General features: G+C 47.5%; 1 long non-coding RNA gene across 1 annotated transcript; it reads right to left on the bottom strand.

The window, feature by feature from the left end:
• Positions 1–1,222: 1,222 nt before the first annotated feature.
• Positions 1,223–2,746, bottom strand: LOC119363569. Its single transcript, XR_005174061.1, has 2 exons — positions 2,332–2,746; positions 1,223–1,958 (listed from the first exon to the last, which is right to left on the bottom strand). It is a non-coding gene; the product is annotated as an uncharacterized LOC119363569 (long non-coding RNA).
• Between the last annotated feature and the right edge of the window lie 11,619 nt (positions 2,747–14,365).

Raw genomic sequence — 14,365 nt, 5'->3', positions numbered from 1 at the left:
GAGAGAAGGCGGCGGTGCGAGCGCGAGGGAGGCGAGATGGGAACGGCGAGATGGCGTGGAGGGAGAAGAAGAGGGGCTCGAGGACGGAAAGGATTGGCCCCGAGCGCGCTAGGTTTTCGGGAGGGGATTGGTCCTGACTGTCGTCGAGGATTGGTCCTGGCCAATCGGGAACAACCCACATTCAGCCAATCATTGACCTGGGCTCCAGGAAACCCTCCCTCTGCTGGATGGCCCCCATTGGCTCATGACCCCACCCGTCATTCTCTCCTGACACAGTCTTAAACGTGAAAAACAGTGGACGGTTGACCAGCCGCCGCCAGCCAAAAAATCACTGTTGTAATTCAATCGAGCGGTCAAAAACGTTGGGCGCGAGCGATGCCTCCAGTTACGCGGGTACTCTAGCGAGGTTTATAGGTTAGATACGTAACGTTCACGTACCCAAAGTTGGCTTTGGTTGCCTGAAGAATTCACTTGCATGAACTAGCTAACTGATCAACTCAACCAGCTTGACGCACACGTACACGGAAGCTGATCGATTCGATCGCTTCGGCTGGAAATACACACGAGAACCCGCGTGTCGCATCGGCGCTGGAGTTTGACGCCGTGGCCAGCGCCACTGCTGCCGGACATGGTCCTCTCGGCCTTGCCCTGCAGCCAGACCTGGGACCGGAGTGGCTGAAGGTCGCCGCGGTGCACCTCGCCCCCGACCGCGCGCCAGTTTATACCGCCATTGTTCAAACGCAAGCCCCCGCCCTCACCGCTGACCGCTCTCGTAGATGGCAATCCCCCTCGCCGGCGAAGACGCGGCCAGCATCACCAGGAACCACTCGTCGAGGATTACTAACTGCCACTTGCTTCTGCAACCAGTTCCTGCACCAGGGCTCCGCGAGGCCGGCCCTTGGCCGGTGAGCCGAACAACTCCACGGCACCCTGTGCCGCGTCCACGGCTGCGCATAGCCATTGACTGGTCTTTGACTGCTGGATAGACAATACCGCCCACGGAAAACGCTTAAAACAGGCTTAGGGGATGTTTTGTCCGGTTTTAGAAACTTCAGGGGATTAAGAATATGTTAGAGGTGAGGGGGTGATGTGGCCGAAACGTGATACTTTAGGGGGTAATGTATACTTTTTTCTATCATAAATAGACCGGTTCATCTATTCAATCTGCAAAAATCAACGGCATGGATTAACCACCGTAGTACTTTTGACAACGAAACAGAGGTTGAATTATGACAAATAAATTATTATTTTTTTGAGGGCTAGAAGCCTAGAACAGCAGAGCTCTAGGATGGGACACCATTCAGACAACATTACGCTGATTCAGTCTATCTGGGACTTACGCTATGAAGGTATGGTCTCCACGCACTCTGGCTTCAACTACTAATTCATGTGCCATCTTGTTACCTCCCCTCGCGGAGTGAGTCACCTTGAAAGCAGAGAACGTAGCAAGGGCATCATTCAGAGACTTGTTCGGGGCATTTTTCTTCAGTGCATCTGGTATCCACTTGTTGTCCACCTCCAATTGATTTTTTCCCATGTACACTGCCGCAAGTGCATGCAGTCCGGGGAGTGTAGCACGTCCCTCAGCCTCTTCCACACTTGTAGATCGCGGCAACTCCTTGCTGACTGACAAGAATAAATGCCCTCTGTGATCTCTAGCAATCACGCCAGCCCAGCTTTGACCGCTGTCGGCGTCGAAAGCAGCATCTGAATTTAATTTAGCAACTTCGCTCGTCGATCGGCGCTGTCCACTGTATGCATTTGTTCGTTGATATACAAGGCTTAGGATTGGATAAGTAGCCCGTCCCCTTGCCTGAGCTCGTTGACAGTTCCACTCGAGAACTGCGCCATTCCTCCTCATAACTTTCCAATAACAACGCTGAATTCAGAATTGGTTCTTTCCCACTTTGGATGCTATCATCATGCAAAGTCCAGCATCTCCACAGCGGAATATAATCCTGAAACAACAAAAGATAAAGAAATGACATAGTAGCCAGCGTACCAAGTACAAACCCGTTTATAGTCTAGACATTTTCACGTATAACAGAATATCATGTACCATCATCTGTAATGTCTCGTAATCTAAATCTCATAGAGGTCAAATGACAGGATCCTGTAAAGTCAATCATGAAAATTCACATTGGATTGCTTCACCAACAACCATGAGACAAATAAATCCAAAACGCTAGATTGATCAAAGCGTCCCTACGCATGAACCCATCATGAGGCGGATCCCTGGATCCAAACGAGCAGCACATAATCAATCATGAGGAGGCACGCATCGAGTCCGATTCAGGGAGAGAGGAGAGGGGACGGATGTATCTCGGTTACCTGGCAGAGCTCGTAGTAGATGGAGTCGAAGAGGGAGCGTGACGACGAGGCGGCTGCACATGTGATGGCTGAGGAGGGGAGCGGACGCGATGGCAGAGGAGAAGGAGAGAAAATTTGGGTCCGCCGCCGGCGCGATGACATAGTACCACCGGCGGCATGGGAGTGCGTGGGGAGGCATGGCGGCAGATTGGATCAGGCATGTGTGCGCTTGGTTTTTTTTTCGCCGTTTTTTGCTGGACATAGGCGAGAGGGAGGCGTGAGCGTAATCGCCATCGACGAGGGTGGCGGGATTTCGATGTCGCGTGGGGGAGGCAGCCGCCGATGGGATTCGTTGTATCTGCCGGCCTCATAAGAGATTGGGTTGCGGGGAGAAGACCGAAGAGGCAGAAAAGAAATCGAGGAGGAGGAGGGGACGTACAAAGCGAGGGCGAAAGACAAATATCTTGGTCTACCCACTATGGTTGGAGTGGATAGAATAATAGAAGTGATTGCTTTCAACATCTTATTGACAGAATTTGCCAGAGAATTAAGGGTTGGAAAGAGAAGGTACTCTCAATAAAGGGGAAAGAGATCTTGTTGAAGGCAGTAGGCCAAGCAATTCCCTCATATGCTATGTCAGTTTTTAAATTACCCAAAAGTATTTGCAAGGCAATTACGGATGAGCTTGCAGATTTTTGGTGGGGTGATAGTGAGGAGAAGAAGAGGATGCATTGGTTTGCATGGTGGAAATTATGCATCCCGAAGAATAAGGGTGGATTGGGGTTTAGGGACTTACACAGTCTTAATCTTGCTTTATTAGCAAAACAGTGTTGGCGCCTACTCCAGAACCCTGAATCTTTGTGTGCACGAGTTCTAGGTGCAAAGTACTATCCTGATGGAAACATTCTCATGGCAGGACCAAAAAAGGGCTCCTCCTTTACTTGGCAAAGTATTATAGCGGGTATACAAACTTTTAAGAGAGGGTGCATCTGGCGTGTGGGTACGGGATCACAAATCAACATCTGGAATGACCCTTGGATACCCACAAGTGATAATAGGAAAATCATAACTCCAAGGGGAGCAACTATGTTGAGCAAGGTGGAGGAATTAATTGATCCTTATACTGGACAATGGGATGAGGATTTGATCCGAGAAGTGTTTTGGCAGGTTGATGTACACCGTATCCTACAAATTCCTCTCCGAGTGCAGCTGCTTGAAGACTTTGTAGCATGGCACTATGATCGATCTGGTACTTTTAATGTGCGATCGGCATATCGTGTGCAATTTCAGCATCAGTTTGGGGGCAGGGAGAATCAACATATAGCACAAGGTAGCCGGCAAAACAATATCTGGAAACGTGTGTGGGGTTTGAGAATTCCGGGTAAAGTTAAACATTTCTTCTGGAAGGTGATCCGGGGAGTTTTACCATGCTATGGAACTTTAGCAAACCGGCATATACCAGTCACGGGACAATGCCCAATATGCCAGATAGGATACGAAGATACACAACACTGTTTATTCACATGTAGAAGAGCGAAAGCTATATGGAAGGAGCTGGGAATTGAGAATGAAGTGCTGCAAGCTGTTGTGGAGGACTGGTCAGGCGCATCCACTCTGGCTAATCTCATAGAGCGTCATGAATCAAAAAACACTCTATATGTGGCTGAGCTAACTGCGGTGGCAAGCTGGTATATGTGGTGGCAACGACGACAGACTGTTAAAGGTGACACAGTTCGGGATGCGCACCAAACATCAATTTCGATAAGAGTTCTAGCAACAAACTTTATTCGCTCTCTAACTCCGAACCAGCCGGTGGTACAGCGAGATCGTATGTGGCACAAGCCAGCGAGAGGATTCGTCAAAATCAATGTAGATGCATCTTTCAACGCTGAAAATATGACGGCAGGTACAGGAGCAGTGGCACGAGATGAACGTGGTGATTTCATAGCAGCTGCTTCATGGTTCATACCGCATGTGGTGTCAGTAGATACGGCGGAGATGATCGCTATACGGAATGGTTTCTACCTGGCAGGCAAGATTGGGTGCAATATCCTGCATATTGAGTCGGATAGCTCAAATGCAGTGTCGGCTCTCAACTCAGAAAATCACCTGGGACAGGAGGCTGCTATTCTTCTAGAGAGCAGAGAGATGGGCTTGGATTATGCGAAGTATGAAGTTAGTAAATGTTCTAGGGAAGCAAATTATGTAGCTGATTGTATAGCTAAAGCCTCTCTTGCTAGTAGATCTTCAGATCTTTGGGAAGGTGCCACCCCAGATTTTATTTCTCATCACATTGTAAACGATCTTGCTATTCTTTGAGAAATAAAGTTTGTACCCGATCAAAAAAAAAACAAAGCGAGGGCGAAGACGAACGAAATAACTATGGAACGTGCCGCATACTCCTCCTTTATTTTTAGAAATAAAAAAGATTGGGTCTTAGAAAAGGCAAAGTTGATGTATTAGGAAATTTAGGATTTGAAATTGATGGCCATAAAACTGAATATTATTGATTGGTAATGTGCTATCGGCTCCTGCCCATTTGTAACGTGTCTAGTTAGGACAATTTTGAAAGGTTAGGAAAGTTTTTATTGGGAGGGTGAAAAACCGATGGGAGGGGGGTGGTGGGAGGTGGGACGGAGAAAAACCAGACGAAAAAAACCAGACGAAAGTGGTGGGACTATTCAACCAAATCGTCCATTAGGAGTAGAGACTATTGTTCTTCTTGCAGTTGGTACTATTGCTCGTATCTTCGTGTTCCTACTGTACTTAATACGTTCGTATTAGTAGTATAATTTGGGTCAGTAGATTTGTGAAAGAAATTCGACGGAGCGAAGGAAAGATGGTACAGAAGCTACACCAGTATCTATATTAGGGTGGCAGGGTGCCCACGATCTATCTTATGAGTGTTGGGTGTGGAATGCAGTTCGCCAGAAAAAAATGGATCGTGTCCGGGGTTAAACGGATGGCAGGGGTGGGGGAGCATGGCAGTGGCAGGCGGTTCACGGGAGGGCGGGGCAGCGGCGGCAGGCGGTTAGGCATGTGGCGGGCTGAGAAGATGAACAGTGTATCAATTTCGAAGGTTGAAGAAGCCCTTCTAGCCATCCATGTTGCATCCAATGGCTCACAAGAGTCGACTGTCCCGAATTGCTCCTTCAGATTGCAGGATCCACATGGAATTCAAGGTCTCGAAGGTAGATTCCGCGTCCACACCCAGTCTGCGGGATCGGCACGGGCGCGACCGGCTTCCGCCGTGATAGCCACCATGCGTGCCTCCTCTGCGAGGGCGGAGACGACAATGACATGCTCGTCCTCCTCTTTGTACGCTGCGTGCATAGACGCGGCTCCACCAGCTGCTCGCGTGCTTGGCAGCGCGGCAACATCGCGGGGAGGGACTGCAGACGACGTGAGCGGGTGAGCCTTCGGCTTCATGGCACAGGGATGGCGGCGACACGGCGGTGATGGGCGAGAAATTGTTGGCCGGAGCAGGCGGGCGCCGGCATGCGCAAAGGCGGCGGCATATTGATGAGTGCGCGTATGGGAGCTTAGTTTAGTTTTATATAAGATTGGTAAAACTTAAAAGAAAATCGTATTAGTACACGTAAACATTAGACTGAGGCGGTGCTTATATTAGTTACCACAGCCATGATACAGAATCCTGTGCAAGCACGTGAACCACGGCCGCGCGGTCGATCGAACGGTGCGTCACCGTGTCACGCTCGAAGGACATCCACCGAACCTTTTTGTGTGTGTGAAAACAATCCCCGAATATTACTCAACTTTTTTTCTGGAAAAGTTCTTGACGCTACAATATTTCCATATATTTGAATTTAGCTCCAGTTCCTATTTATTTGGATTTGGACGTTTTAGGTGCGCCCTAGTTTTTTTAATACAGATTTGTCTGTGTGACTGAGAGAGAACGTGTGTATGTGTCCATATGTGTGTTGTGGCGGAAGGGCAATGTGGAGATGGAGTGCGTGTGATAGAGACATAAAGAGGTGCGAATGTGCAAATGATCATGCATGAGTGATACATACACAGATGTCGATGCGTTGTGTATACATGAGAGAACGGTCTTCTATTTTACTTGTGTATGTGTGTTTGTGTGTGTGAGAGAGAGAGAGAGAGACAAAGAGGAGCATCTGTAACACAACAACCATCTCTCTCGATTCGTCCGTCCCTCGCACGATCGCATGTAACACATGCATCAACGCACACATTTTGACACCCTCACCCGGCCCCTGCCCACCTCAAGGCCCGCACATCACTCTATCTCGCACGCACAATCTCTTCGTGAAAACCCTATTTAGCATGTAGCTTTCCGTCACATAAACACACATTTCTCTCCATAGGTTTGATTCCTATCAATATCTGACACACACACACATACACACACACACATACACACACACACACACCGCACACACACCCCCTCTCCCGAGCACACAATTCATCCCCATCCAAGGTTATATGGCGACCACTCTCGCTTGTGCTTCTCTGCACCCCAGCATGCACAACACATCAATCTTCAAAGAGGGAATCGAGGAGATCGAAGACGGAGACCACACTGCGCTAGAGAATGCGGGGCCATTTGGAAGCAGGATGATGTGACGACGGCTGACTGACTCCCCCCTCTCTCCCGATCAAAATTACCACTCCCTCTTTCCCCCGCACAAAATTATCAATCCCTCAACCCACGAGATCCTTCCCTATCGTCCATGTTTTTCCACCTCTCTCGTCAAACCTGTTGTCTCTTCTCCTTCCATGTGTACAGAATCCGGATGCACACGCGTCTCACGTATATTACATGTCTCCATCTTTCCCACAGACCTAACTTCTTCCTATCTCTTTCTCTCTCTATCTCTCTCTGCCTCGTTAGGTTTGTCTCCTACTCTCTCGTCCACATACATACAATCTTTCCCGCCCTATCTGCTCCATCTTCACAAGCTCTCTCTACACGTTTCATTCACACATTGGGATGTATTCAAAATGTTGCTTTTATAATGGATGATGTAGAATTATGGTTGGTTTTGTTGCATCAAGTAATAACTATGAAATGCATTTAGATTCTCATTTGACTGGGACTATGTGAGTTTGAGCATATTGTGAAGTACTATACACCTCGTATACATCTTGGAATTCAAAAATGATTGTAACTATTGAATTGTATAGACCATTACATTCGAAGTCAGTAGCCTAATATATTTATTTCACAATTACAACAAATGATTAATTCACTACAAACTAAGAAAACAAATGTGTACTCCCTCCAGTTTTTTTAAGTCCGCGTATTAGCATTGGTCAAAGCCAAGTTTTGTAAACTCTCGGAAAGTTTATAACAAAAAATATTAACATATACAAAACAAATAAATACCATTAGATTCATTATTGAATGTACTTTCACATCATACATATTTGTTATGGTAAAAGTTTATAGTTTTCTATAAACTTGGTCAAACTTTAGGAAGTTTGACTTCGGTCAAACCTAATATGCAGAGTTAATAAAAAACGGATGGAGTACTAGTAGTTACTAGTACTGCTCGCTAGTTGCTTAGCCCAATCACCCAGCACGCCACACGGGGAGTTAAGTGTCACAAAATTTCGAGGTCGGCAGCAAAATCTCCTGCAGTCCTGATTCGAGCAGTTGGGAAGTTACCATCATAGTCTTCGGAACAGGCCTACGGATGATGCTTGGTAGGGGGCTGTTTTCCTAACTTCAGGTTCACCCTACCTAGCCAACCCCACCCCGGCACCCAGAGTAGTACACCTGAATACTCCCCATTTTCTATCCCCACCGCAAAATAGACTTCTCCACGGCACCGCAGCCTTCGTGCTCCTCCACTTCTACACCAGCGCACTCGTCCAGCTCAGCGCATCTGCCTCATCAATGACCTCGTACGCCGCACTGGAGCCGGTCCACCGTCATCGTCGTACATGGAGCCTCTTCCCCCACACCGTCTTCCACGGTCTCGGATCTGCTTCCCGGTGTAACAGCCCCAAAATTGGGTTATCAATTTTTGTGCTGTTATTCCTTCCTGGCACTCATTTTCAAAATCCTTCTCCTGAGTTTGTTGGATGACTCTGAGAATTCTTGTCATTTCCAACCTTTCAAAAGTTGCTCATGTCTTTTTTAGTGGGCAAGACCTCATTTGCATTAGCTCCAACCCTCTCAAACCCTAATTCCAAATTTTTGGAATTTGAATATGCCCTTTGTGATTACAAAGGAGCCATCATCTTCCTTGATCTGTTGATCATCCCATCTGTTCCCAGAGACCCTCCTATCCTTTTCAACCTTGGATATGCAAAAATATTGCCAAGTCCCATGCAATATTTTTGAATTAAGATTTATTCCTTTTCTTGCCTTTCTGAGGAATTAAATCCAAAGGCATATCTAGCCATCCCCTAAATTCATGTGAATTGGTGGAGTTGATAATTATGCTTAATCCAAGCTCTGGCAAAGATATTGGCCATAATTAAATAAGGAAAATTTGTTGGGGAACGTAGCAATAATTCAAAATTTTCTACGCATCACCAAGATCAATCTATGGAGATTCTAGCAACAAGAGAGGGAGAGGACGAGCATCTTCATACCCTTGAAGATCGCTAAGCGGAAGCGTTACAAGAACGCGGTTGATGGAGTCATACTCGTGGCGATTCAAATCGCGGAAGATCCGATCTAGCGTCGAACGGACGGCGCCTCCGCGTTCAACACACGTACAGCCCGGGGACGTCTCCTACTTCTTGATCCATCAAGGGGAGAGGAGAAGTTGAGGGAGAACTCCGAAAGCACGACAGCGTGGTGGTGGTGGAGCTCGTGGTTCTCCAGCAGGGCTTCGCCAAGCACTACGAAGGAGGAGGAGGTGTTGGAGGAGGGAGAGGGCTGCGCCAGGGAAGAGGTGCGGCTGCCCTCCCACCCTCCACTATATATAGGGGCAAGGGGAGAGGGGTAGGCGCCCTAGGGTTTCCCCTAGGGGGCGGCGGCCAAGTAGATTGGATCTCCTTAGGGAAAATCCTAGGGAGACTTGCCCCCAAGCCAAGCAGGTGGAGGATTGCCTCCCAAGCCAGGTGGAGGCGCCACACCTCCCCAAATAACGTGGGAAAGGGTGTGGGGGGGTGCACCACCCCTTAGTGGGCTGGTTTGCCCCTTCCCCTTTGGCCCATGAGGCCCTCCAACACTTGTCGGGGCTCCCGAAACACCTTTCGGTCATGCTGGCCATAGCCTGGTACCCCCGGAACACTTTCGGACTCCAATACCATTCGTCCAATATATCGATCTTCACCGCCGGACCATTTCGGAACTCCTCATGACGTCCGAGATCACATCCGGGACTCCGAACTACCTTCAGTAACCACATACTATTTCCCATAACAACTCTAGCATCACCGAACCTTAAGTGTGTAGACCCTACGGGTTCGGGAATCATGCAGACATGACCGAGACATCTCTCCGGCCAATAACCAACAGCTGGATCTGGATACCCATGTTGGCTCCCACAGGTTCCACGATGATCTCATCGGATGAACCATGATGTCAAGGATTCAAGCAATCCTGTATACAATTCCCTTTGTCAATCGGTACGTTACTTGCCCGAGATTCGATCGTCGGTATCCCAATACCTTGTTCAATCTCGTTATTGGCAAGTCACTTTACTCGTTACGTAATGCATGATCCCGTGATTAACTACTTAGTCACATTGAGCTCATTATGATGATGCATTATCGAGTGGGCCCAGAGATACCTCTCCGTCATACGAAGTGACAAATCCCAGTCTCGATTCGTGCCAACCCAAAAGACACTTTCGGAGATACCTGTAGTGTACCTTTATAGCCATCCAGTTAGGTTGTGATGTTTGGTACACCCAAAGCATTCCTACGGTATCCGGGAGTTGCACAATCTCATGGTCTAAGGAAATGATACTTGACATTAGAAAAGCTTTTAGCAAACGAACTACACGATCTTGTGCTATGCTTAGGATTGGGTCTTGTCCATCACATCATTCTCCTAATGATGTGATCCCGTTATCAATGACATCCAATGCCCATGGTCAGGAAACCATAACCATCTATTGGTCAACGAGCTAGTCAACTAGAGGCTCACCAGGGACATGTTGTGGTCTATGTATTCACACATGTATTATGGTTTCCAATTAATACAATTATAGCATGAACAATAGACAATTATCATGAACAAGGAAATATAATAATAACCATTTTATTATTGCCTCTAGGGCATATTTCCAACAAAATTGCCTTTTCCTATTTAATGCCAATATTGTATTTCTGCCATTTTCTAAAGGAACTATTATTTTTATAGTAGATAAAATTCTCACATAAATTGTGGAGCTTGAACTTTCTATATAATCACTAGTTCCATCCTTATCTAATGTTCCACAAATAAAAAATTGGGCACATGATCCAATGCAAGTTTATGCCTTCTCTGAAATTTTGCAAAGGAAGTGCTTTATTCCTAATTCTTATTGAGCTCAAATTTGGCAGGGGGATTAACCTTGATAAATCACCCATGAATACCGAAGATGAGCTCAATCCATTCATCCTAGCTTCATATGCAATTTTTCAAAGTTTTTGACCAGAATGCAACTTTATGAAGGAAGTACCTTCATAGAGTTTCCAAATGGGATGAAACTTTGCCATCCTCTCAAGTAGTCCAAATAATTAGCCTCCACCCAAATTCAGCTCATTTAATTGATCTATGTGAGCACAGGAGCAATTCTTGTTTTCTGTCTAAATTTTCAGTTTGTGAAGCTAGTATATTTTATCTTGCTCCATTAAGGTTGAAAATATTCCCAAGCCTTCTCCTATCCATATAACTCACCTACCCAAGAGATTGGCTCATTTCATGTAGCCAATATTTTCCTAGAATTTTCTCAAGTTTCTGGTCAAAAGTGATGCTTGTGAAGCAAGTACAAATTTGGCAAGTCCATTTGGTTGATCTTTTTGCAGCATCTATGACCAAATCATGAGGAATTGCCAAGTGGTATCCCAATCTAACACTCCTAGTGAGTGCTCCTTCCTCATTTGTTTTCTGGGTCAATTTTGGCAGTTGCAAAGCAACTATGCTAAATACTTGCCCAAATCCCTTCCAACTTCCCAGGACCATAGTCCTTGCTACCCTAAGCCCCCCAGACATCAATTTTTGTCCCTAAGCTCACTGTGTTGGTCACCAAGATGTGGCCAAGTTTGCAACAGCAAACTTGTCGAGCTTGTTCCCCTCTGCTCCCTACACCTCTACCCGTGCCATCACCTCATTCTTAATGAGCCTTGGAAGGACTTCACTGATGACATGGTTTGGCACGGCGTAGAAGGCCAAAGCGCACCTTGTATGTGGTGACCACGGGAGTAGCAGGCCAAAACAGTGGTCTAGTTCCTGTTGGCCATAGTACAGAAACTGCAGCTGGCTCTGGCTTGTCCAAGCTTGTCAACCAGCTCAGCCTCATCGTCGCCATGCGCCTTGACCCGTTTCCCCCTTCGTTTGCGTCCTCGTTGAGTTGTCGCCGTCACCGAACACAGTGCGCTCCCGTGTGCACCGTCATTTCCTCCTCTGTCTCCTTCCTCCTCTCGTCTCCGAGCGTTGCTCGTCTCTGTGACCACCTGCACGTCGTCCGCATCCTCCTCGTCGCCTTCCCGCCGCTCCCTGTGACCCTTGGCCGTGTGTGCACGTCGCCGGCGCACGGACACGTAGCCGAGCCGTGTGTCACCTCCTCCCCTCCCCCTCGAACTCTCTCTGCAGCTATAAGTAGAGCCCTCGACCCCTCGCAGTCCTCAACGCATCCCCGAGCCTCTCCCCGAGCCCAAAGCTCCTCTCTGACCCCTCCCCATCACCATGACCGCCGCTTCGGCCTGCTCAAATTCGAGTAATAGCGGGTGCGCCACTCCCTCTTTCCTCCACCATAGGATCACCCGGAGCCCATAGACCCTCCCCACTCCCTCCTCTTGCCGCCGGAGTGCCCGTGTGGCCTCGTCCCTAAGAGCAATGGCCGCCAGCCCTGTCTTCTGTTGCCTCGAGCTGCGGCAGACCTGCGCCTCCCCGGTGAGTGCCTCTCATATGAACGGATGCGACACCCTGCTCTGGACCTGCCGGTGGCCTCACCTCGACCGAAGGCGGCTGGAGCAGCCTAGGCCGCCGCCGGCAACGCCCTATTCTGCCCTCTCTGTTCTGTCGGGAGAACGAAGGGAAGAAGACAACCGAGCCGGCCCTACCCTCGACCCCACCTGGCAGCGACCCAGGGCGTTGACCCGGTCCTGCCAGCGTGGATAAGTGAGTGGGCCCCGCTTATCATTGGGCGAGCGGATGCCCAGTTAGCCCCAGCCTGCCGAAATGCCTAGATTGTGAACGTTTACTATTTAGTGCCTTTTCTGCCTAAAAAGTGAATGGCCACAACTTTGCAACCGTAACTCCGATGGAGGTGATTCCAATGCTCATGTTCTCTGTTTGTCGAGCTCTTTCCATTGGTATCATTTTCATAATGTTTTCACATAGTGAAAATGACCATTTTGCCCTTGCCCATAAACAGCCCCCTCCGAGAGAGAACTGTTTCCGGCAACTCTTTCCGCGATCGTTTCACACTTCTTCCTGAAGTATTTGTCGACCCCAGGCAAGCTAACCTCTTATCATGAGCCCCGAACTTGCATGTTAACTTTGCTTGCACCTCGTGTGTGTGTTTAGTTGCAGTAGTTTCTTGTCTGTTCCTTTTGCTGTTATTTTAGTCGTGATATATGTTTTTGTTATCTGTCTTGCATGCTTAGGCTTCATAAAATAAGTTGACATGCTAGTTTGCTGGTGTTATTGATAATATCATGTCTTTGTCTAGTTTATTTTCATGTTAGAAGTATCGATGTTATGATAATTCTGTTGCACTAGTGAAATTAATAGTACTTTTTATTGCCATGTTTCGCATGCTATCATTGTTCATTTGAAAAGCTTGATTTTGTTACTGCATCGGTATGTTGCATGATAGTTGTTGCATTCATGTGCTCGCATGATGATTGATGATGGAGAAGTTAATAATATGACTTAATAACAAACCTCCTCCGTCATCATTGGTGATATCATAGTGCCACCCAAATCGAGCTTTCTCCAGTGCAACCACATTTACCTTATGGGGAGGTCCTAGCTGGGTCTATTGTCATGCCTCTCGCCGGTGCCTCCCGCGAGGGAAGGTTATGGGCACGTGCTACCCTGATCAGGTAGGCGGACCTTGTGTGATCGCTTTTGTTTTTATGGTACCTTGTCCCTGTTTGAGACCGTTTTGCCACGATGGTGGCCATTGGTGTCTTTGGTAGACACGGGGCCACCCAGGACTGAACCCCAAGGGGGTGTTGGTCAGAGTGGCCAGGAGAGTGTCACGGCAGTAGCTCTGTTTTGTTGGAATGCCGTGACCGCACGTATGGGAGTGTGAGGCAATGGGTTCTGTGGTGTGGGTACAGTGCGCTACCTCTGCAGAGTGTATTCAATCTATCGATAGCCGCGTCTCCGGTCATGGGCACAAGTTTGTAGTAGGTCACACTATCGGGTCTTGGTCGAAATGGAGGATAAACCTAAAATAACTAAGTTGATGATTAAGATGTAATAAAATAATGTGATGACTTGGACTATGAGATAATCGTGAGAAGTCACGATGATGTGTTGATATGACCCCGAGACGAGGTCTCGGTAGGTCATGCATGTGCTCCGAGGAGCCGTGGCAGAGTAATTAAGTGATTGTCGCATAAGGTTAATATAACATGTCTTCACAGGAGGTAACTGGTAGTTTATTTTAAGCAAAGTTTCATGATGTTGTGCCGTGTTCTGATATGCTCTGCTTTGCGGTTGTTATGTTAGAAGTAAATTTGATATGCCATGCTAGTAGATGCTATGATGTTGTTCATGCTTAGTTTGATTTATGATTCTAGTTAATATCATGCCATGCTTAGCAGTTGTGTTGAAGTAGACTGTTGCATATGCTTGGTTCTTGCTTTGTCATCTGTTTGTTTGGGTGCTATGTATTTGGTTGTCTTGCAAGTACATTCAATGTACTGACCTGGCGTGTCATGCCAGTTT

This window comes from Triticum dicoccoides, chromosome 2B (assembly GCF_002162155.2).
Source record: "Triticum dicoccoides isolate Atlit2015 ecotype Zavitan chromosome 2B, WEW_v2.0, whole genome shotgun sequence".
Classification (NCBI taxonomy): Eukaryota; Viridiplantae; Streptophyta; class Magnoliopsida; order Poales; family Poaceae; genus Triticum; species Triticum dicoccoides.
The sequence above is the reverse complement of the archived record's forward strand: the minus strand, read 5'-3'. Positions and strand labels throughout refer to the sequence as shown.